Source organism: Cavia porcellus, unplaced genomic scaffold, assembly GCF_034190915.1.
Source record: "Cavia porcellus strain 051 isolate PalLab524CR breed Dunkin Hartley unplaced genomic scaffold, mCavPor4.1 scaffold_15, whole genome shotgun sequence".
NCBI lineage: Eukaryota > Metazoa > Chordata > Mammalia > Rodentia > Caviidae > Cavia > Cavia porcellus.
This window is the reverse complement of record NW_026947498.1, coordinates 20,470,271-20,493,836: the sequence shown is the minus strand read 5'-3', so window position 1 is coordinate 20,493,836 and position 23,566 is coordinate 20,470,271.

The following is a 23,566-nucleotide window of genomic DNA, read 5'->3' as shown; positions in this document are numbered from 1 at the left end:
GTGCTCTCATGGAGTAAAATATCTTGTAAGACTATAAACAAAGGCATTAAAATAAGCAACAAATATTTTAAAATTGTCTTGGAGTAAGTATTAAGAAAGAGGTGGACAGTGGTATGAATGTGACAAGCATTCCCGAAAGAAATCTATCTATCTATCGATCTACCTATTGTGGTGAAGTTTTCTCTAATAGGTAGCTGAGTCAGAATGAGGAGAGGGAGTAGGAAAGAAATAGGAAGAAACACAAGTAGCACTTTTCAGTTTATATATGATTGGTTAAGGGAGTAGTGTAAAGAAGCAGTATTTATGGATTGATTAATGAAAGCGAGCCTTTTGATTGGGGGGATTTTTTCCTTCGGATCCCTCTTTTCATCAAGGTAAGCAAGTGGGGGAAAGGGCCGACTTTTAGGGAGTGAAAGCAGTGACAAGAGTTTCCTGCCCTTGTTCTGTGATGGAATCATGTGCAGTTCTAAATGTTGCATAAAGACTTGTCAAATGCCTGGAAACAATACTTGAAGGTAGCACTGCATAGGAGTGGTATTTGTGCAGACAATAGAAAGGAATAAAAAGGACAGACAGTGCCTGTGGTATGGAATGGCTTCATTTGTACCTGCTCTGGGCAGGGTTCCTAAATTGGAATTTATGTGGCAGAGATAGAAGGCCTAGAGTTAAAAAAAATCTTCTCAACCATTAGTATGGAAAATTAGACAGCAAACTCTATGGTGTATGGTTAGACTGATCATTGAGAGTTAGAATGAAGTTTAACTATTTCAAGGACTGAGAGAAAAGTTCCTGACTCGTAATTAGTAGCTCTGTGACCTGTCGACTGTCCTCATAATATGTGGAGCTCTTTACAAAAAGTTGCTAGAACAGCCTTGCTGAAGATCTGAGACATGAAAGAAAGGCAGAAAAGAAATAAAAGCTCCCTTCTTCAGTCTTCCACAAATGTAGTATTTGAGTACTTTTTTAAAGAATTTTTTAGAGTTAGGTGTTAAGATTGTACTCAAGATAATTTAAAAATAACATTTTATGCATATTTTTATTGTCATACATGCATGTTGCATATTTTAGATATAATCTATAAATGGTTATAATTGCTTATTTGTTTTTAGTACTAGACATTAGACAACCTAAGGCACAGACAACACATCTTTCCCTGAACAATAAATACAGTACTACCTTCAGAGTATTCAATGGTAAAATGTCGTCAAATCTAGAAGGCACCTAATGTTTAATTTGTTAAAATGAATATAATGCTTTAATCACATATTCTTACATGCATCATCATAATCCTGTAAGAACTATCCCTTCTTACCTGAAGTAGTTACCTGTTAGTATCCATTATTACATACTAGAAGTAGGCAGAAAACCATGCAGTGAGTTGTTTCAGGGCACAAAATTGGTAGTAAGTAATTCTGCAATCTGATATGAGTTTCTAGAACATATAGGAGATGCTTTGTGATTGCAATGCTTAAGCAATATTGTAGATTTCCCTTTTTATTTGTGGTTCATGATTCATCTTGCTGACCCAAGCTTCCTCTATTCATATATCTGAGTGGAGATAGCAATATAAGTCCTGTGAAAATAGAGGAGAGTTCCTTGTTACAGTAAAGTGGTGTTGGATTTTCCTATCCTAAAGTTTTGGTACTCATGAATAAGTACCCTTTCTTTCAAGGTTAAGCCACTCTGAACATTATTCCTAGCATTTCTTTAAAATTATTTTTTATTTTAAAGAGGATAAAATCAAGGAAAATAAAGCAGAATAAAACCAATCAAAATAAACCAGTATGAGTGATACAGGACTTCAAAACATTATGAAATCAGTAATGCCTTTTTTTGTCTTTAGAATAGCTGCAGATACTTTTGGACATAGTAAAAATCCAGCAGAACAGAACTGAATAGAAGCAATAAAAACAAAACAGTGAATGCAGTAAAGGACTTCAAAACAAGCCAATAGTAAATCCACAATGGCTACTATAATATGTCTTGCTATTTTGGAAATAACTGCTTCTTCCATCAGATTTAACATAAGCAAACAAAACAGAAGAGAATAAAACCCAACCCACAAAACAATGAAAATGGTATGGTTTGCAGGCAGGGATCTCTTCCTGGTGAGGCCTGGTTCTCTCCCCATGCAGTCCACAAATGGTGCTGACTCACAGAGAGAGGCTTGGGTCTGACTGTCCCCACTCCGGCAGTGGCCCACACATGGCCACGCAAGAAATCTCACTATTTCTTAATTAAACATCCTATTGTTAGAATGATAAATATATCCCTTTATATTCAGAAAAGAAAATCAGAGCTAGTTATATGTAACTGGGGAATAATTCAAAGGTACTATTTCTAAAACAACATTAAAGACATTTAAATTTCCTGGAAAACCTAGAATAATGTTTATGGCTGAAAATATGAAATATGAAAGAAAATATGAATTATGGAAGACAATTCTGATGTACTCAACAGGTGAATCACTTAGAGGAGATTTTTAAAAATAGAAAAATACTGTAATAAATAGGAAAAAAAAATCCCACCAAATCCCCACATAAAATGTCCAAGTTCAGTTGCTACCTAGAAAATACATGACCCTAAAGAGAATTAGAAAATTTACCTGAAAGAAATGATAGTACATTTCTTTCTCCTGGTAACTGAGGATACCCAGTGTGGTGGCTTTCTGATATGCACTGATCATTCTGACTGTGGGACAGTCCCAGCACCTTGTGTGTCAATCCAGGCAGAAGGCCTGGGCATTGGCTGATGTTTTGAGTCTCTGCCTCTTCTGGTCATTGTTGGTTTAGGCAAGCGCTCTACCACTGAACTACATCCCTAGCTCCCAGAGCACTGATTTAGTTAGGGTCAATTAGATTTCCCTTGTGAGAATTTAAAAGATACACAGGAAGACAGACACATATGCAGGAAAAACCTTTTCTATTATGAAAGTAATATCAATTAAGAAAAGGGTATGGAAACTATAAAACAGTATTATCAATCAAGTGAACTCTAACGGAACTGTCACCTGGGTCAGGAAATTGAACAATTGGATGTAACTAACTTGACTGCACAATCATTTTTGTAATATATATGGATATTAAACGCAAAGATAAGTAAAGAAAGAATTTCCAGCATCTAGAAGACCCATGTTGAACATACAATCAATGGGGCCACATGATCTTGATCTTGAACCTGCAGAATCATGAGCCAAAGTAAGTGTCCTGTGTCAGGCATCTCATTATAGTGACACAAAGATGATGAACACTTCTATTTTCCGTTATAGTTTTGGCATCTAAGTTTAAATATACTATATCTGGTATACATACAGTACATATGGTATACCTATAGTTTATACAGAATACAGAGTTTAATAAACTACATGTATGATATGTATATGCATATATAGATGTGTAATTATACATGCATAATTATATGTAAAATCTGAAAAATTTTTTAAAGAGAAAAATAAAAATAAAGCAGTTTCTTTTTTAAAATTTTATTTAAAGAAAGACTAAGGAAAACATAAAATAGAAATAATAAATACATTCAGAGAAAAAAATAAAGAGTAAGAAATCACTAGTTGATGTTTACATATTGTCATTTTACAAATAGTTGTTCAAGGTACAAGAGTGGAATATGTAAAGTGGGAATTCAAACAGAGAGACTGCAAACAGTTCTGTTCAACTGTCCAACAAAAACTTAGTAACATGGTTGTCAATCCTATACACTTAAACACACATGCAGTTATCCATATCTTCATTTATGTTTAGATTAAACAAACTAAAGCAAGTTAAAATCATTCTGAACAAAGAATAATAGTACTGCTGGATTTCACATCATGACACTCTGTGATTAGCACTGGTACTGCAGTGCCTTAGAGTTTCAAAACGTTAATAGAAGTTATAATAATTAATACATTGCAAATTGTTGTCTTCATAGCAGTTATTCAGAAGTTATACAAGTTATTGATATTGATATCTTGTCCAGAAAATACTAACAGAAACATTTCTTTTCAATGAACTAAGGGAAACTAGCTGTATAACTATCTTAACTGCATATAAATATGTTTTTCTCCCTTTTTATACATAAAATCTTAACCAATATTTAAATTCGGGAATATATTTGTGATGTTTATATACTTGGCACCATCCTGATGTTTTGCTCATTTGTTGTAATAGCATATAATAAATCTGTGCTGAGGAAGTAAATTATAAACTTGTCAAGTAAGAGATCATTATTTCATTTATTCTTTAAGGATTATTTTGCTGATGTTTTAATAATACAATGAGATGTAAACCCAGGTTGGGTTTTCAAAAAAGAATTTCAAACCCTATTTGCCCCATTTGAAGCATTAGGTAGTCTACCTTCATTAACTTAGTGAAGGAACCACACAGATAAATCAGATGATTGAAGAGTTCAATTCTTTTCTGATCAATTTATCAATCATATTATTGAAGAGTTCAGTTCTTGTCTAACCTGTTTCTATTTCTGGAACTCAATAGTAAATAATAGATCTAGAAGGTGAGGTAAAGTGTTACTTCTCTTGCTATTGATTCTCTAAACCCCAAAGGTAGAAAGTTAGTGGGTTACTCAAATGGGACACTCAAAGATGGTGTCACCGAAAATAGGCTGAGATTTGATTATCTTTTATTCTCCTGATTGCAACCCTAGAAGGACATCAGCAACCTCAGATCAGTTTGTGGGTTCTGGTAATTGAGGGGACTGGTGCATGGTTTGTTGGCTTTACCTTGTTTTGCTTCTAAGATACAACTGTTAAATATTTAGGAGCTTTGTGAACTTGTTGATATCACATTGGTAATGTGAAACACAGCCACAGTAAGAATTTTTCTCTATGGAAATGAGCAAGTGCCACAGACAAGTCCCTCATCCTTCCCTGGGGGAACAAATGGTTAAACATTTATCAGCTGTCTACTTGCCTGCGCTTCCATCCCCAAACAGAGCCTGGGAAAGTAGATAGACTGCTGAGGACCCACCATTTATCTCTTCACATCAAGAACAGATTTTGCTGCATGATGTGTCTGGGCAGATGAGCCTCAGGCAGCTGCTCAGGGATCCTGTCTGTTTGTTCCTGTCATGTGGAGGAGCGGAATAACTTGTCATCATTTAAAACATAAATAATATTTAAGTGGTATATTTGAGTTATCGAAACAAATGTAAAGTACTCAATGAGCAAAATTTTAAGTAAAGCCAATATCAATATTACCGAATTTTTCTTTTGCCAGGGTTCTTACATTTCTAGAAGGGGCATCATTGCTGATCCTTCTTCATTGATGTCTTTCTGCTCTGAGGGCAGAATAGGGCTGACAGGAAGCAGTGGCTTAAACTGCTTGCTTTATTTCTGGATGGGAGTTTGATACAGACAATGAATAAGGGCCTATTTCTTGCACATGAGACTCGTGGCCTCAGGTTTGTGTACTTTGTACATATATTCTGCTTCATGTTACTCTTTCAGTATAATTCAATAGAAATGTCCTATATTTTCATGTGTGATTAAATATTTGGTTACTTTTTGATAATAGCTGAAACCAGACATGATTTATCCTTAGAAACCATGTTCCTGTTTCTTTAGTTGGTATCCAATCTATAGGTATAGTTGCAGTTATACACAAGGGGGTGATTTAAAGATATAGTGAATGTTTAAATTAAAAGTGTTACTAAAATAAAAGACAAATTGCTAAGAAATATAGAATAAGTGTGTTGAAGTAAGTGGGAGTATTTTGAAGGGAATTAATAGCAATGTATCTTTTACTGTTATAATTTTAAAAATTTATATTTTAATTGTATTTAATGATCACCCTTCTTTGAACAAATGTTTACAGTAATTTCTGTTAAAATAAAAATACTACAGCATGGTCTCAGGTACCTTATTCACTGGATCTGATACTATACAACCTCTGGGTCTTTCTCAAAGTCAAAATGACCATGACAGGTAAGTGTTTTGAATAGATTCAAGCATTAGGCTCCATGACACTACAACTAAAGACATTCACAAAAAAGGACTTCCAGAACTTTTTCAGAAAATGGCAAAAATCATGGGTTGAATGTGAGTGACGTTAGAGTGAGCATTTCTAGGGGAATTAATGGCAATATGCTTTTTACTGTAATATTTTTTTAAAATGTAAGCATTTGTTGTATTTTTGATTATCTTTCATATGCGACTTTCTTTTTTCCTCATAATTTATTACAGTCTATCAGTTTTTCTGGTGCTAAAATTAGTCATTAGATATACTTCTCACAATCCCTGCAGCAACTTGTTAAAAATGATAGACAGATTTTTATCCAACATTTCCATAAATTTGCCCTTTACTTATTTTCTGATGTGTTGGGTAATGTCAGCTTCCACCTCATCTTTCAGCTCCTGCCATTTCTAATAATGAAAAAACAAAAATACTCGACATTTTGTCATTCTGCTTATGCACTAAGAATTTTGGAAATTGCATTACATGCATAAGCTCATTTTACTATGACAGCTTCATGAGCAGTGCGCTATAAAATGCCCATTTGTTGATGAAGCAATTGAGCCTTAAGATCGTCACAGGGCTAGTAAGTGCTAGACTTAAACCCATGTCGGCCTGACTTGTAAGCCACCCTTTTTTATTTTCAAGAGGATAAAACCAAGGGAAAGAAAACAGAATAAAACCAATCAAAACAAACCAGTGTAAGTGATACAGGACTTCAAAACAATATGAAATCAACAATAGCTACCATCGTACCTCTTGTTGTCTTCAAAATAGTGGCAGATAACATAATAAAAATCAAAACAGAACAGAACTAATAAAAAAATAATAAATGCAACAAAGGACTTCAAAATAAGACAATAGTAAATCCAAAATGGCTACCATAATATATCTTGCTATCTTTAAATAGCTGCTAATGCCATTGGATATAGCAAAATCAAACAAAACAGAACAAAACCCAACCCGACAAAACAATGAAAATGATAGGACTTCAAAACAACATAATAGGACATTAACAATGGCTACCACCTTCAGAATGTGATCCCCCTCTAGATGCCATACTGCATTCTACTATCTTCTGAATGGATGATCAGACCACTGGCCCTAGACCTGCAAGGTCAGCAAAACACCAAAATACTACAAGAATCAAACTGCATTTCACTTCAGTAGCTATCATCACAGCCTGTGTTTCTCTGGATGAGCTGGTTGGTTATGGGGAAGAGAGGAATTTTCTCTTCTTGTTTGCTAGCTTGCATGCTGGAAGGGACTGGGGTCTGGCTATCCCCCTGCTAGTGGCAGCCCACACATGGCCCCAGTTCTCCAGGAGGGCTTGCTTCTTGGTGAATCCTTGTTCTCTCCCCCTGAAGTCTACGAATGGCACTGACTCTGTAAGGCCTTTCATATAGTCTCTGTAACACTGTCAGATATAGTTCTCCTGTGCATCAAAAGTGGTCTGCTGCAATGTCTTCCTCCCTAAAATCTAGTAGACTGCATAACATTTCCAGTTTATAGGGGCTGTTAACTCTACTTGGTCCTGTGAACATAATAGCTGATGAACTATTAAAAGTGTGTTTCTCTATGAAAAGTCATTCTAGAAAGAATGTCAACAGATAGTACCGATGAATAGAAAACCAGAAAGTAAAAGAAAAAATAATTCTTCAGCCTCAAATGGAAGCTTTACAAATGACAGATTGTATTTCAATTTGTGAATTAGATCAAGACCCTTTCATTTACAAGAGATAGAAATTTTTCTCATGTAAGATATTGAAAGTGGGGCTGACTGCATTTTGAGTGTGGACTGGAATAGGGATCTGAAGCGGCAGGCCACCAATCGTTCAGAATGTGAACCAGGCCAGAATAAGGAAGTAGACTACAAGTTAGGGAACAAGAGTGAAGCTACCCAAAGAAGACAAAGGAAATACACTATAATTAGAATCTTAGTGTATTTAGACTGATATAACAAAATACGAAACACTAAGAAGCTAGTATCACAGTTTTGGAGGCTACAAATTTCAAGATCAAGGTGCCATCAGATTGTCTGGTGAAGGCCAGTTTTTTCATTGCTGGCTCCCTTCTCACTTTATCTTCACATGCAGAAAGTGTTAAAGGATATTAGCAATTTTAGGTTTGAAGAGGTGGGAAAGTATGAGTAGATAAATATATAGGGAAATTAATAGTAGAGAAGTCTTAGTTTGTAGACTCCTCTAGAGCTGCCCTGGACTCTGAACTGTCTCCGTCTCCTGTCTTTCAGTGGAAAAAGAGTAGGGGGCTAGAAAGAACCCAGTGCAATAGCTATGTTAAAGAGAAATATTTCGGGATGATATTTTCTGGCTTTCTTCAATGGCAATAGGAAATATGTACTTCGTGAGAGTCTCCTAAATGAATTCCTTAGCAAATTCCAAATATGCCAAGAATTGATTCTCTGTTTTCTTTCTTTGATTTGGAGGTATGCTTCTGCATTATTATTGTTGAGTGGACTTGTTGATTGTGTAGTCAGCTTTATTGCGACCTACAATGTCTGTTTATCACTTGTCTGGTAAATATTGGTACTTCATAGATTTTTGAAATCACATCTTTTCCCCTGTTTGATATTTGCCTTCACCTTTTGCCCTTTATTATTTTCAAGACATTATGATGCTGTTCTGTGCTCATTGTCTGAGGAGGAATGTGCAGAGAAAAGGTTTGGTGAAAGCAGATTGGTTTCTACTTTCTTTCTAGTGTTTTATTCTAAAATGCTAAATTTCCAAAATAATAAAAAGCAGAATTGAAGATTTGAGGACGGTAGGGTTTCTTCAGGCAGAAAACAAAACTTTTGACCAATTTATGAAATCTGTGATTAAAAGAATCTATGACTTTGTCTCCAGTAAGAGCAATGGGGAACTGACAAATCTCATCTGTGTTTCTTGTTGGGGGAGGTGTGTTGATTACTTTTTTCTCTCATTGCTGAGACAAAATACTCGACACCCAAAATTAAGGAAGGAAAGCTTTATTTAGCTGACAATTTATGGAGGTTTCAATTGGCAATCTGCTGTTTCCAAAGCAGGAGAGCATGGCACAGGGCCAATTGTTCAAGGCACAGGAAGACAACAAAAGCAATAAGAGCAAAAGGGGATGGGGAACAAGCCTCTTTTCCTCCTTTGTAGTGTATGTAGGCTGCTGCCCTCAGGCTAGTGTAGCACACATCATCTCCCTGCCCTCCTCTTGCACAAGCTCAGGATGAGGACCTGGTCTCTTGATGAGTCACAGTTAAACTTCTAAACTTCTCAAACTGACCCAATGAACAACATCCTAATGTCATAAGAGCGTGTCCTATGCCCACTAGGAGGTAGAACTGCTGAGTTACTCAGTTAAGCTTCTTTTTAAAAAAAAATATTTAAAAAAACAGTAAAAGGGTGCAAGTAATACAGAATTTAAAAAAAAATAAACAGTAAGAAATCACTAGTTAGTAGATTTCATATTGTCATCTTAGAAATAGTTGTTCAAGTTACAAAATTAAAACATACAAAGTGGACATTCAAACAGTGAGACTGCAAACAGCTGTGTTCAATGATCCAACAAAAACTCAGTAATACGGTCATCTATCTTACACATCTAAACACACTTGCAGTTGTATCCTTTAGAGCACTTTCTTTTCTTCTCCTTTTTCAATAACATTTACACATTTTGGGTTTTATTATTCCCATAGTTCTTATCACTTTTTGTTAAGCTTCTACATTTCTCAAATTGACACAATGTATCAACCTTAACAGGAGGGCTAATTGGATCCTGATTTAGATATAATAGAACCCATCTTTGATCTTTGTAAATTTATAATAATAATTTAATCATAGGAAGTATACATACAAAGGATCATTAAGAACACTTGGCATAAAGTGCTGCATTTTTTTTCCTTGTCATTCAGTTGCCTACCAGTGTCTTTCATGGACCAAATCCAGGGATCAAACTCACGATCTTGTGCTTGTGAGAGAAGCGGTTTTGGTGTTGAGCTAAATCCCAGGCCCCTCAAAAGTGCTGAATTTTTGAAGGAATCACTGCATGGTATGTCTAGGGACATGCTACCTAAAACACACAGATGTCCCATAGTCCAGCACAATCTCCAGAAAATAAATTTTTGGAGTCTCACTCAAATAGCAGAGATTGGGTTGGATCAGCAGAGGCCAAGCGAACTAGGATGATTGTCTGTATAAATCAGTAACAGAGACAAGAGATATATAGTGTATGCCACCATACTCAAGTAACACACAGAATCAGATAATTTTCTTCTGATGTTTAGATTCTATACTTGATGCCAGAATTTAAATATAGTACAAACTACAGAGAAAATGACAAGGGAGCATAGTTAACTGAGATTAAGAAAAACAACTAATTTTGAAGTTTATATCTAGATTCAATCCCCAAATCATTTACTGAACACTTCATCTTTTTGAGCTGATTCAAAATACTTTTAAGATATGCTAAATATTTTATGTGTTTAGTCTGTTTTCACAGTTTTTTCTATCTTAATGTACTGTTTATCTATTCTTGAGCAGAGACTATTTTCTAAATATTTTACTTTTGTAATATATATTATTTCAGTAGTATATATTTTCTTTTTCATATTTTTATGTTCATTGTTTATAGACCTTAATATTAGATTCTTTATAATTACTGCCAATATTTTAGTAGAATGTATTTAAAATTATGTCTTACTAATGGAATTTTAACCTGTGTTATGTCTGTCTTTCCTATTCAGGAATAGCACATTTATCCACTTGTTCATTCTTATTTTTGTATCCCTTAATAGTGTTTAAAAGTTTATTCAGATGAATTTTAAAATTTCTTCTTAAATTTATAGCTATGGGTTTCAGTCAGAGTACCAGCAAGAAAGAGACCAGTATTCAAATGGGAAGATGGAGAACTCAGTGGACTATTTTCAAATGTATGGGAAAGGTTAAAGAAGTTTAACAAGCACAGCAAACTATCCTAGGATTTAGCAAAGAGCAGCAAGAGTTTGGCTGATCCGTGTAACGGAAGCTGGGAGAGGACACACAGGGAAGGCTGGGCAGCAGGAGCTGTGGCCCGCTGTAAGTGACACAGACACCCAGAAGGAGAAGGTGCCTTGGCCTTGTCCTGTCCTTGTCATTCAGTTGCCTACCAATGTCTTTCATGGGCCAAACCCAGAGGGTAAAGCAGACCTTTGATACAGTGTAGCATGTTGTTCTTTTGAGGCAGAGAAAACGGTATGGGGTGGGCTTGGAGGGGAAAATAAGAGATATTTATCATACCAGGTCTTTTAATACTAAAAATGACATTTTATCGTTTTCTCTGGTGTATGTGTGATGTATAATTCTACCATCTATGAACTTAAACTGCAAGGGAGAAGGTTAGCAATTACATAAGTACAAAAAATGTTATGTTGAAGGAAAATAAAAGATTCTTTGAGTGATTCTGCTGGAGAAAGATTTAAATTGATGTCTTAAGTATGATAAAATGTAAGGTACATAAAGAGGCTGTTGCTAGTGTTTCTGGCAAGACGAAATGTTATGAAAGGTGCCTTCAAGGGTTTGAATCTTATTTGACTATTTAGTTGCTGTCTGATCTTGAACAAATTACCTAATGATCCCATACCAAGATTTTTCCATTCCTAAAGTATTTATAATATTTACTTCACATGTAATAATTGAGTGAAAAAATGTTTTTAAGATTTTAAGACAGATTGATAGAGCATAAATGCTCAGTAAATGGTATTATTATTATTCACCATTTAAAGAAGATCGAAGTCATCAAAATAATTCATCAGCAGTGGGAGAGAGTTTGAGATGCAATTACAGATGTAGACAAAGATAATAATATGCAGAATCTATAGGTTGGTGATAAGTTTAGACGTTGTTCTATGGGTAATGAAAACTCCCTGGTACATTTAATACAGGAAAGTTATATTGTCAGATTTGTTTTATTTAGAAAATATTGGTCCACCTATTTAGGTCTCTCTTTTTATTCTTGGGCATAGAATCAAGCTGCATTTCCAAGTTCTTTTGCCTTTAGGGGTCATAAGATTGACTTCTAATTGGGTAAGGGGTGTATCAGATTCCCTCCCCCAAAAAACAGAATCTCTAGCATGTGTGCATGTGTGTGTGAACTGGCTCCTATAATTGTAGATGTTCATGAGTCTGAAATCTCTAATTGAGGCTGACAGGTTGGAGACCTAGGAAAGCCAATAGTACAGATGAAGTCTGCAGGCATTTTGCTGCAGAATTCCCATTGGTTTATGAAAGGGCAATCTGTCTTACTCAAAGGTTACCGATTTGAATGCCAGTTTTATTCCAAATCACATTCAAGTGAATATCTAAAATTAACTATTGTGTGACATGTTGGGCTGAAGTGAGGTATGCTCCTCGTAGGGTTAATGTCTAAACCTCTTGTGCACAATCCTCCAATCTTTTGTTCTTTCCTCCAGGGCAAATAGGCAGTGTAAGATCTAGACCAGGACTGTAAACTTGGGATGAAGGAGTTGCTAGATAGAAGGAAACTGGGTAATTGAAAGGTGAGGTGGAACACAGCCTTCAACCAGCTTCTACCTATCTGTCATTAACTGGCCTGGGTGAGCAAGCAACGCGTGCTCTTTTACACTTTGGAACAGAGTGGGTTGTTTATTACATCAGTAAGTGTGTCGTGACTGTTACAATCATTGTGGCAGGAGGAAGAAGCATTTGTGTTGAAGCAAGTAAAAAAGTTGGGGTCAAGGAATCCAGCTTGTGGTGCAAGTCTAGGCAAGAAATAACGTGGATCTGGAGTAAGTTAGTGTTGTTGGTATTTAACAAATGTGTAACTTAACCACGTCATGATTAGTGATAAAATTCTAGGACTCTACCGAATTATTTCAGTTAAAAGTTTCTAATTTTTATTTTTTGAGGCAAAGAAATAGAAATTGATTCTCTCAATTCATTCCACAACAAAGGGAAACTTATGAAATATGATGCTAATTTCTGATTTTCTAGTTTTCCTGTTTAAAAAAGTCATGAAACTTTTTGGAGTGATAATGCTTAAACTGCAGGTATATTCTAAAACAAAGTGGAGGAAAAGAGAAGTGACAGGTAAGGACAAGAAGCAGATGCAAGATGGGCACCATGTGAGTCAGTGCTACGTGAATCTAATAGAGAACCACAGTTCTGAGAAACACCTCAGAATAATTCACCAGACAGAAGACTTGGGAGAATATCACAGCACACATGCTGTCTTATTTGTGTGTCTTGTCTCCAAAGTCAGGACTGCACATCATCTGGAAATTAATTACTTTCAGTTTATAATTGCAGAACTTTTAAACCATGTAAGGAAAGAGTTCCAAATACATGGTGGTGCCCCTTTAATCGCAGAACTCTGGAAGGCTGAGGCAAAAGGACTGCAAATTCAGCCCATCCTGTATAATTTAGTGACTTAGTGAGACTCTGACTTAAAATACAAAATAAAGAAAAAGCTAGGGATATAGCTATGGGATGTAGTGAGGAAGTCCTAGTTTCAATTCTCATTACTAACACATATACACAGACGCACAGAAAATAAAAAAGAAAAAGTATGATTTTTTTTGGAAGAGAAAGGCAAATATGATAAGAAAGCATCTAGATCAATTTCATAGCTGCTTTTCATGCTGAGTCTGTTTGGTCACTTTGGGACAACAGAGGGTAGATGGAAGACAGAGTCTTTCATTTATTTCTCAAATAATGACGTTTAGCTTTATTCAGAAATAGCAGATTGAGGGATCTGAATAAATTTTTGTTGAATAAACAAATAGGGATCTACTCCTTATATGACTTGCTTCTGTAAATGATGGGAATATTCATATTTTACCTTCCACAAATTTTGAATCACCTACAAGTAAATAAATTCCCCCCATTTATGCTACATTTTAATTATTCTTCTTTTGGGGACACTTTATTTGTTACAGTTTACATAAGGAAACCAGGACTTTAAATGGGACATGCACTGAATTCCTTTGAGTAAAACAATAATTTCATATTGTTTTTCCATAAAGGGTAAGAACTGACCCAATGGTTTATGTTAGTTAATTGGAAGATTAGTAATATAATGATTATATTATTGGACTTTTAGGAGACAGTTTCCATTGTAATAATTTTTAAATTTGTGATTTGATTGATATAGTCAGTAATTTAATCATTACAAGAAGCCTAATACAACGAGAACAAAAAAGTGAGCCCTTAGTAGATGTGATTCATGACTTTCCTCCAGAGGGCAGCAAAACTGCACAGCTCAATTTTCAAAATTTGGGATGAAAATCTTAAAAAAGCTTGTTCACAGATGTACCCATGATCTGATTATTCACATTAGTCCAAAAAAGTTAAGAAGTTCTTGTTGAGAACAGAGTTGAATGTATAAAAAAGCACTTGTTGGTAGTTATATCGGCACTTTCTGGAAATTTAGCCATAAGTTTAATCAAAATGAAAAACATTTTGTTTTCCTTTTAGGTTAGACAAACCAATTACATTTGCTTAGGGCCTAAAAATACATCGTTTTAAGAGCTAATGTGGATACCAAAGAAATAAAAGGATTTTTACCCCTGAATTTTACTAGATTTATAATCAGAAAATGATAGTTATTGTGTTTTAATTTATTGGGACCATCCTGGAAATATTTTCCTCATCTCTGAATGTTAAAAAACCGTAAGTATAATGGGATATAATTGTATATATTATGTACATTGATATATAGTTGATTATATTATGTTATGTTATATTATAAATTTCTGGCTAGTCCTATATGGAAATTTACTCTAGAGTATAATAAGAAGTATAAACTACATGTTTATATTTAATGGATTTATAATATCTCTGGACTAGCATGCAAGAAAACATCAGCAACCATAAGGGTATAAATCGTAAAAACAAATCAGTGAATGGATGCTTTCAAGTTCTGAAGAAGTGGGGGGTCAATAAGAATAAAACCCCTGGGGAATATTAGCCAAAAGGGAAATTTTTGAGCTGACTCCTAAATGGTAGGTAGAATTTGGACACACAGTGAAAAAGGAGATAGCCTAGGAAAAGCAGCTTGCATAAGGACATAGAAGTGATGAGCATGGTAAATTTCAGGAAACAAACCAGAGCATAACCAAAAATTGAGTAATAAAAAAAATGGCCATGTTTCCAGAAGTGTAACCTCTTCATGTCTATTGCAAGGGAAACTACCAACAGTCTATGCAATAATAGGAAGAAAAGAACTGTCTGAAATGGACAAAAGACAGTTGTACCTGTTTACTTGAATTTTGAATATTACCATAGTTAGTAAGCTTAATTACAGTTTCAAACCTATGGGATCATATATTTAAAGAAAGTAAGCTCAGAAATAATGAGTCTGTGTCACAATTTCCATCCTATGATGGAACCTTAGTGAAAGGTTCTAATGTGGTTATCATGCATATATCAGAAATACTAAAAATTTCTTTAAAATAAAAGGTAAGATCTATCTTTTAGTCACCAGTCATTACCGGGACAAAATACTGGACACGTGCAATTTTTAAAAAGAATGTTTTGAGGGATTCTTTGGGTCTAAATTGTAATACTCTTGGGTCTCAAAAGGCTTCTTGTGGTTTATATCTAGATGTCTCCAAAGCCTCATGTGCTCAGATGGGGTTTTGGGGATTGACTGGGTCATGGGTGTATGACACTGAATTAATTCACAGATTGGTAGTTTTGAGTGTGCATGATAGACTTACTGAAGGGGGATGACTACCTTGGGTATAGGTGACACCAACTAATAAGCTTATAGTCTGGATGGAATAAAAAGGGAAAGAAGAAGGAGGAGGAGGAGGAGAACAGAGGAAGAAGAAGAAGAAGAAGTAGAAGAAGAAGAAGAAGAAGAAGAAGAAGAAGAAGAAGAAGAAGAAGAAGAAGAAGAATTAGAAGAAGAAGAAGGTTTTGCCATTTCCCTCCTACCACTCTATGAACTGCTTCTCCTCTGCACTATCACCCTGCTTTGAGCCAGTCAACTATGGGCTGAAATTTCTACAATTGTGAGCTACTCATCCTTGAATTTATACATACTGAGTATTTTGTCCTAGCAATGTCCTAGTAATGTCCATATTATTATGCAAAATGCATTTACTCCATCTCTAAGAGTCACTGAATTCTTAGAGGTTGCAGTATGGCTTAAAAGTCCAAGTCTAAAGTCTTCTCTGAGACTCAAGGTAAACTGTGAGCCCCAATAAAAATCAAAAAGAAAGTTAAATACTTCTGACATACAATGGCACACGGTAAACATTCCCATTCTAAAGAGGAGGAATAGGGAGATAAAGGAATAGGATAAAACCAAGGTCACCAGTGAGGTGAATGATAGATTCTGTAGGTTTGTGTCCAATAGCTGGTGCAGGTAATGGTAAGATGTGAACTCAGAGGATTTGGGCAACCCTTTCTCTATTGCCTGGTTGGTTGCAGCCTATATGGCTTTTCTCTCAGGCTGGGTACACTCCCTACCTATAATTTTCTTCAGGAGATGTTCCATATCCCTGGTGTCTCCAATTTAGGTGGAGTTTCAACTGCAACTTTGGCTTCACTTGCACAGATGAAAGCATTTTCCTTTTAGGGTCACAGTCTTGGCTTTCCAGGTGTTCCTTCGAAATCTGAGTGGAAGCTTCTATGACCCAACAATTCTTATATTCTTCTTGCCTGAAAAGCCAGCACCATATGAATGATGCCAAGGTCTGCTGCAACGTAAGCAGTATCCTTGTTCCTTGGGGCCGTGACTACCATAATTGGCTTGGATAGCTCAACTCAGGGAAATGCTTCTGTAGGCAGCCTTAGAAAGCAGGTGTTCGAGTGTTGTTTTCTCCGAACAAAGTCTTTTAAAAGAGTTTGCCCTTTTATACACTTGATTGAGATGGAAAAGAATGAAGTCTGGCAAACTTTGGAGATGTTGTCAAGCCATTTCCCTATTGTCTCAATGCAAAGTACTCGACTTCCTTTTGATGCTAGTGTTTTTGGCAACTAGGCTTTCCTCAGTTTCTTGAGCCCATATATTACAGGTGCCTCCTTTGTGGCAAGGCTTCACAGTTTTCAAACCATTCAGCTCTGCTTTTTCCCTCTTCCAATTCTCACTATTGATTTAGCTAAAAACATCTGACAGTACCCATGTCACAGCACGAATGTTGGATTGCCTTGAAATTTCCTCTGCAAGATCAGTTAGTCTAACACCCTTAATCTCAGCCTGCTGCCACTTTCTTTGTGTGTAATACACTTGGGCTCTATGTGAAATTTTCAGTGACGTCCTTGGCCCCAATTGAAACCTGAATTTGGCCCTTATTTTCTGCATTCTTATCAATATTTTCATCTTCTGGACTCTGATCAGAATTATCCATCACGCTCTAATTCTAGAATTCTAGGGCTTCTCTATTCCATATCCCCCAAACTCTCCAAACTTCTACAAATCAGTATCAAAGGCTTCTAAATCACATGATCAGATACAGTAATATCTACATTCCCACTTTTTGAACAATTCTCTGTATTAGTCACTTTCCCATCACTGAGACAAAATGTGCAATACCTCCAAGTTAAAGGAGGAAAGGTTCATTTTGGCTCATGATTTTCAGAGGATTCAGGCTGTTGTTGACTACGAGGGAAAACAGCATGCAGCTGAGCATGGTGTGGGAAAGCTTCTGAATCTGTGACAGTCAAAAAGCAGACAGGGAAGAGAGGCAATGGTTTGGGAGATAGAACCTCCAAAGACACATCTCCAATGACCCACTCTCTCCAAGAAGGCCCTGTATCTACCAGTGCATTTAGTCACTAACTCATCAATGGATTAATCTATTGATGAGTGCAGTGAGTCTATGATCCAAGTATTTTTCCAGACCCCACATCCGAATGCATGAGACTTGCGGGAAGCATTTTATGTCTAAACCATAAGAGTGATACATTTTCATTTTTCACTAAGGAGATATTTCTGACATTAAAACCTGGTACTAATGGTTTGTTGGAGGGCAATATTCTCCTTAAAAGAAGCCAATATATGCAGCCTGGACCATTTTACTTGTTCCAAATGATAATTCACTGTATAAACAAAGATTTTTTTCTTTCCTTTTGTAAAATGAATATATATTGCAGAAATAGATACAGTTTCTTTTTATAATCAAATTGATGTCTTTGCCAGGCTATAAAGACATTGTATACTTTCATTATATGAATATTGTCACTAAAATCTATCCACTCTAAACTAGATTTCACTTACAGTTCTAAATTGACCATTTTGGTGACGTATATATTTTCATAAAATATAAATGAAAAAGAAAATGAAATAAGACACATGAATTAAAATAGACCACAAACTATTAAAAATAGAACAAATAACTTCTTGATATGTTGGAATTAGGGAACTTAATTGAAAACTTGATTTTTTATAGTGTCTCAAAATGTGTCATTTATGCTTTTATAGTGATAAAGCAGTTGCTTCATATTTTTGGTGCCTTTAATTTTACTTTTAATTTTAAATTTTTGGTGCTGGGGATTACACCCAGAGCCTCACATATGCTAGACAAATAGTCTGCTACTGAACTAAGCCCTCAGCCTAGGAATGGCGATTTTTAATACTGGTGATTTAAATTACTGATTTTTCCTTTTTACTGTTTCAACAATACTGAATGTATCTGCCATGATGAAATGTATCATTTCCCTAAGGCATATTTCTCAAGGGCTATTATCCCCTAACTAGAGTGAGTTTGTGAACAGTGTAAAGAAAACACAAAACTGTGAAAATTAAGTGTCATTAAGACCATGAGTTCTAAAGATGGACCACCTAATTTTAAACCCTTAGTCTCCCACTTGCCAGTTAGCGACCATGAGCAAGTTACTCAGTCTTTTATCACTGCATTGCCTTTATTTATCAAATGAGAATAAATACAATAATGTTGATATTATACTATATATGTGATATTATACTAAATATGTGAAAAGTTGTATGCGAAAAATTCTTATAAAAGTGCCTGGAATGTTTGGAGCCCTCAAGCAAAATTAAGTAGATATTTCATGGTGTTATTGCTGCTGCCTCGAATCCAAAATCTGATGATTTAAATAGTCCAACATCCCAATAGAGTTTTGTTAATTTTTACTGTCAAAACTGCCAAGGGTGTTAGCTTCCCATAGGCATGGCAAAATACCTGTGAAAATTAACTTAAAAGGAGGAAACACTTGTTTTGATTCAGAGTTTCAGAGGTGTCACTTGGCCCTGTTGCTTTGAGCTGCACGTGAGGCAGCTCAAATGGTGCAAGCACGCATTGGAAGAAACCTGTCCAGGTCATGGCAGCTTAGAAGGAAAAGTGAGGCAGGGGAAATGACTGGAATCTCATCATTTTCTTAAGGATGACCTCGCAGTGATACAATTTACTTCCATTAGTTTCCATCCCTAAGGGCTCCACCACCTCCCAATAGTACATAGGCTACTGAACGAACCTTTGGTACATAAGCCTCTGGGGAACATTCAAAATCTACACTGTAACACCAAGTTTGAGGTACATGAGCAAACTCATATGCTTTAGTGGCACTTGTAAATATGAGAATTCTTTTTTTTTTTTTTTTTTTTGTCTTTTTCTTTTTTATCGGTACCGGGGATCGAACTCACGACTGTCTGCTTGCAAGGCAGACGCTTATGCCGCTGAGCTAAATCCCCAGCCCCGAGAATTCTTAAAGATGTCAGGAAATACTCTTTTTTTTTTCTGGACCGGGGATTGAACTCATGACCTTGCACTTGCCAGGCAAGCACTTACACCACTGAGCTAAATCCCCAACTATCAGGAAACATTCTTAAAATATTCCAATTATGTATTTTTTGCTTTCTTTAGCACTGAGGGCTAAGACCCTTAAAGGCATTCGATGACTATTTGTTGAGACATAACTTCTGTGTTCCTCAGCTTTCAAATCTTAAAAGCAGGAATAATCCCAGGAACATTGATATTATACACTTGTTTTAAGCACATAAATTTGATTTTGTTTTAAAAACAAAAATAAGATGCATGTGTATACATCTTTTATGTTAATGAGTTTTATACATTAACCTTAGGGGTAGAATGTTATAGGTAGTGATACTCAAGGTATAAAAGGCAAAGGTTTTAGGCAGTGAGGAACAGGCAAGAAATCTAGAAATCATTGTGAAGGAAGAACTGACAAAGCATGGCAACTGGTGGATTGTGATATGCAAACATTTAGAAGAAACTGACAAAAAATGATCTGAATGATTTTGATCTGGGAATATAAATTACTTATTAAAAATGAGGGAGCAAGTGTGGAAGATGAAATTGAGAGATAGGAGAGAAATACTAAAATTCTTTTTAAAGCATGATACATTTTAAGGGACAATAAAGAAAAAGAGTTGTCAGTGTTCTCTTGAAAAAAACTTGGCATTTCTGAGAAATTCCATAGTATTTAAGAAGATTGGAAAGACTGAGTAGGATACTGTTGTCCCATTATGTTCTGTTTTACAGTTAGTTTATGTATTTACGTATTTGAAATCACAACAAATAAAAGTATTCATAAACTGGAAAAGATATTGGGTAGATAAATGATAAGCATTGGAATTCAGGCTGGGGGTTTAGCTCAATGGCGTAAGTGCCTGTCTGGCAAGTCCGAGGTCGTGAGTTCAATCCTCAGGACCAAAAAAAAAAAAAAAGTATTGGAATTCAAAATTTACAGAAATTGGCAATCAGTGTAATTGGGTACATACACAGGAGTAAACTCTGGAGAAATGGAGGCAAATAACTTCTATTAAAAGCATATGAAGGAAGGATAGATGTCGATGCACATATGCACTGAAATGAGGATAGAGATTTTTTTTTTTGGTACTGGGATCAAATTCAGGACCTTTCACTTGCCAGTCAGGAGCTGAATCCCCACCCCTGAGGATAGTTTTATAAAGGACTCGAGGTGGAAGTGCCTCAATTTTCTTTATAAGTTAATGAGGTCATCTACCAAGCAGGATAGAGTAAGAGGCAGAGGTGAGAGCTAAAAATATTTTGAAATAACCACTGAAAACCTGGTTGTGGTTATAGGGCTTCCTAACAGAAGGCCCATTTGGAGTTAGGGTGCATGGATTTGTAATGTACCAAAGTTTGAATGATTCTCTGATTTTTTCCTCAATAGTGTGTGCTGTCCTGGGAACAGACAGTAAAAGCCCACAGTGAGTGATCTAGGTTTGTGATGATTATGGATTGAATTATTAGCCCAAAGTTGTATTTACAGTTCTCTCTAATCCACTGTCACATAAAATGCAGTGTTTCTCTATAGACACATTTTAAATTGCTGTGGTTTTGATAACTTCAAATTGGCTTGAAATTCCTCTCTATCCATGGGAGTCTGTGTTTATTTTTATAGTTGTTGCTTTGTAAAGCCACGATTTCAGTTTTTGAGTAAATTTTCTACTTTCTTTTTCACTTTCATACAGTTATTGGTGGAAAAATTATTCTGTCATTTTTTTAAACACATCATTTAATCCATCCAACAGGTAATTAACAGTCATTGTTGAGTGAGTGTCAGATGCTAATGCTAGAGTTAAAGATATAAAGATAAATGAAATGAGGCACTTGGCCTTGATGTGCTTCTGGAGTCAAATACATAGTTGGGAAGAATAAATAGAAACAAATTTCAGTATCAGAAAAACCATAACAAAATTTCTTAGGCTCTTAATACTTGTAATGTGTATAGCAGTAGGTTTTACTCACAAGAAGTAAAAAAAAAAAAGTCTTCCTGAAAAGCCCTTCCTTATCTGTCCCATATTTTTGGCTTGCTTTTTACCAAACATAGTTAATTACTTCATGGGATGAATAATTTCTTCATATTCTGCTTTTGTTCTCGCTGCTGGAACTGATTATTATTGTCAATAATACTTTATGCTCTCGGTACCTCAGTCCCTCCACTGGACTTTGCCACATCTGTGCAGAAATGCTTTCAATTTTAGCATCTGTCCCAAGGTCTACTGATGTACTGGAATCCTTGGATGTTAAAAGTATGAATATTTTGACAAAAGGCAAATTTGTAGTCTGCATTTATATAAAGAGAATCCTATGTAATGTATATGATGTCTATCGACTCATATGAAAGCAGCTACTGCAGCAGAATCCCTCTTCCCTCCCTCTACAGTTTTGCTTTCTATGGCCTTAGTTACCTGTGTCAGCAGGGGTCTGAAACGGGAAATTCCATAAATAAACCACTCATATGTTTTTAAATAACATATATTAAATTGCTTTTTAAAAATTAGTTACCGTTGTTAGTCTTTTATTGTCCTAATTTATAAATGTAGCTTTCTTATTTTTAGATAGGAACAGAGCAGTATATGTAGAGTTTGGAAGTACTTGTGGCTTTAGAAATTCACAGAACTACTTGAAACATTTCTCACAGGTACAGAAGAACTATTGTACTTGCACATAGTGCTCCTAGATCTTGACTTTAAATAAAATCAATATAAATCCACACTCTATGTTTTATGAAAATCTGAGCTCTTCTGCAAATTCCCAGGAGCATGTGGGCTTGTCAGCAGCTCTGATTCTAATGTATTGTTCCTTATAGGAGTTTTTTCTTCTAATCTGTCTGATTTTATATCTATGAAGGTTTAAAAATATAACGTATTACTCCTTATGAAAGTTTACAAGTAAATTACCCTTACGTAGTCTTAATAAACTGTTGGTAGACAATAATGCTTACAAATTGAAAACACAAAGAAAAATCATAATTATAGATTTCATTTTATTTAATTTTATCATACTAAGAACACTTCACATGACATTTGCATTCTTAATAACATTTTAAATATATAATACATTATTTTTGACTATAGGTGGTATATCGTTTTATAGCAGATTTCTGAAGCTTATTAATTTTGTGTTTTTTGTTAATAACTCTATCTCTACTTTCTGGCCTATGCTTATAATTATTACAATATTTTGACTACTTTAGGTATCTCAGATAAATGGAAGCATGTGATATTTATCTTTCTTTGACTGGTTTATTGTGCATAAAATCCTTAAGATTCATCCATGTTGTTACATGTTGCTAAATTTTCTTCTTTTTAAGCTGAGAAATATAAATATAAGTATTTGTGAATAAAAATCAAGTTTTGAAACTTGTTATCTATAAAATTTTGATAAGAAGCGTTTTTGCCACTCTAATTCATATGATCTCTTCTCCTGTTTCCTCCTTCTGTCTTATATATTTAACCTCTTTTATTTCACTCAAATGGAAATAGATTTCTCACATTGTTCCATGAATACAGTCCAATATTAATTTTGGTTGCCTTGGTTATTTTGTTAGAATCTATCCCTTTCTTTACCCTGTGAATGTCATCAATGGCCAGGTCTTCAGATCATAGAATATACCGGGCATGAGAGTGCATGCCTGCAATCTTAGCTATTCTGGAGGCTAAAGCAAGCAGATCACACAGTGGAATCTAGCTTGGACAACTTAGTAAGGTGCTATCCCAAAACTTAAAAGCAAAATGGGCTGAGAATATAGTGCAGCATTCCTCAGGTTCAGTCCCTGACACCAAAAATGAGAAGTCATAAAATGTGTGTCCTATTATGTGTCTCATAGTCATGTAATCTAAGACGTAAAAAATGGGGAGACTTAAATTATGTAACCACT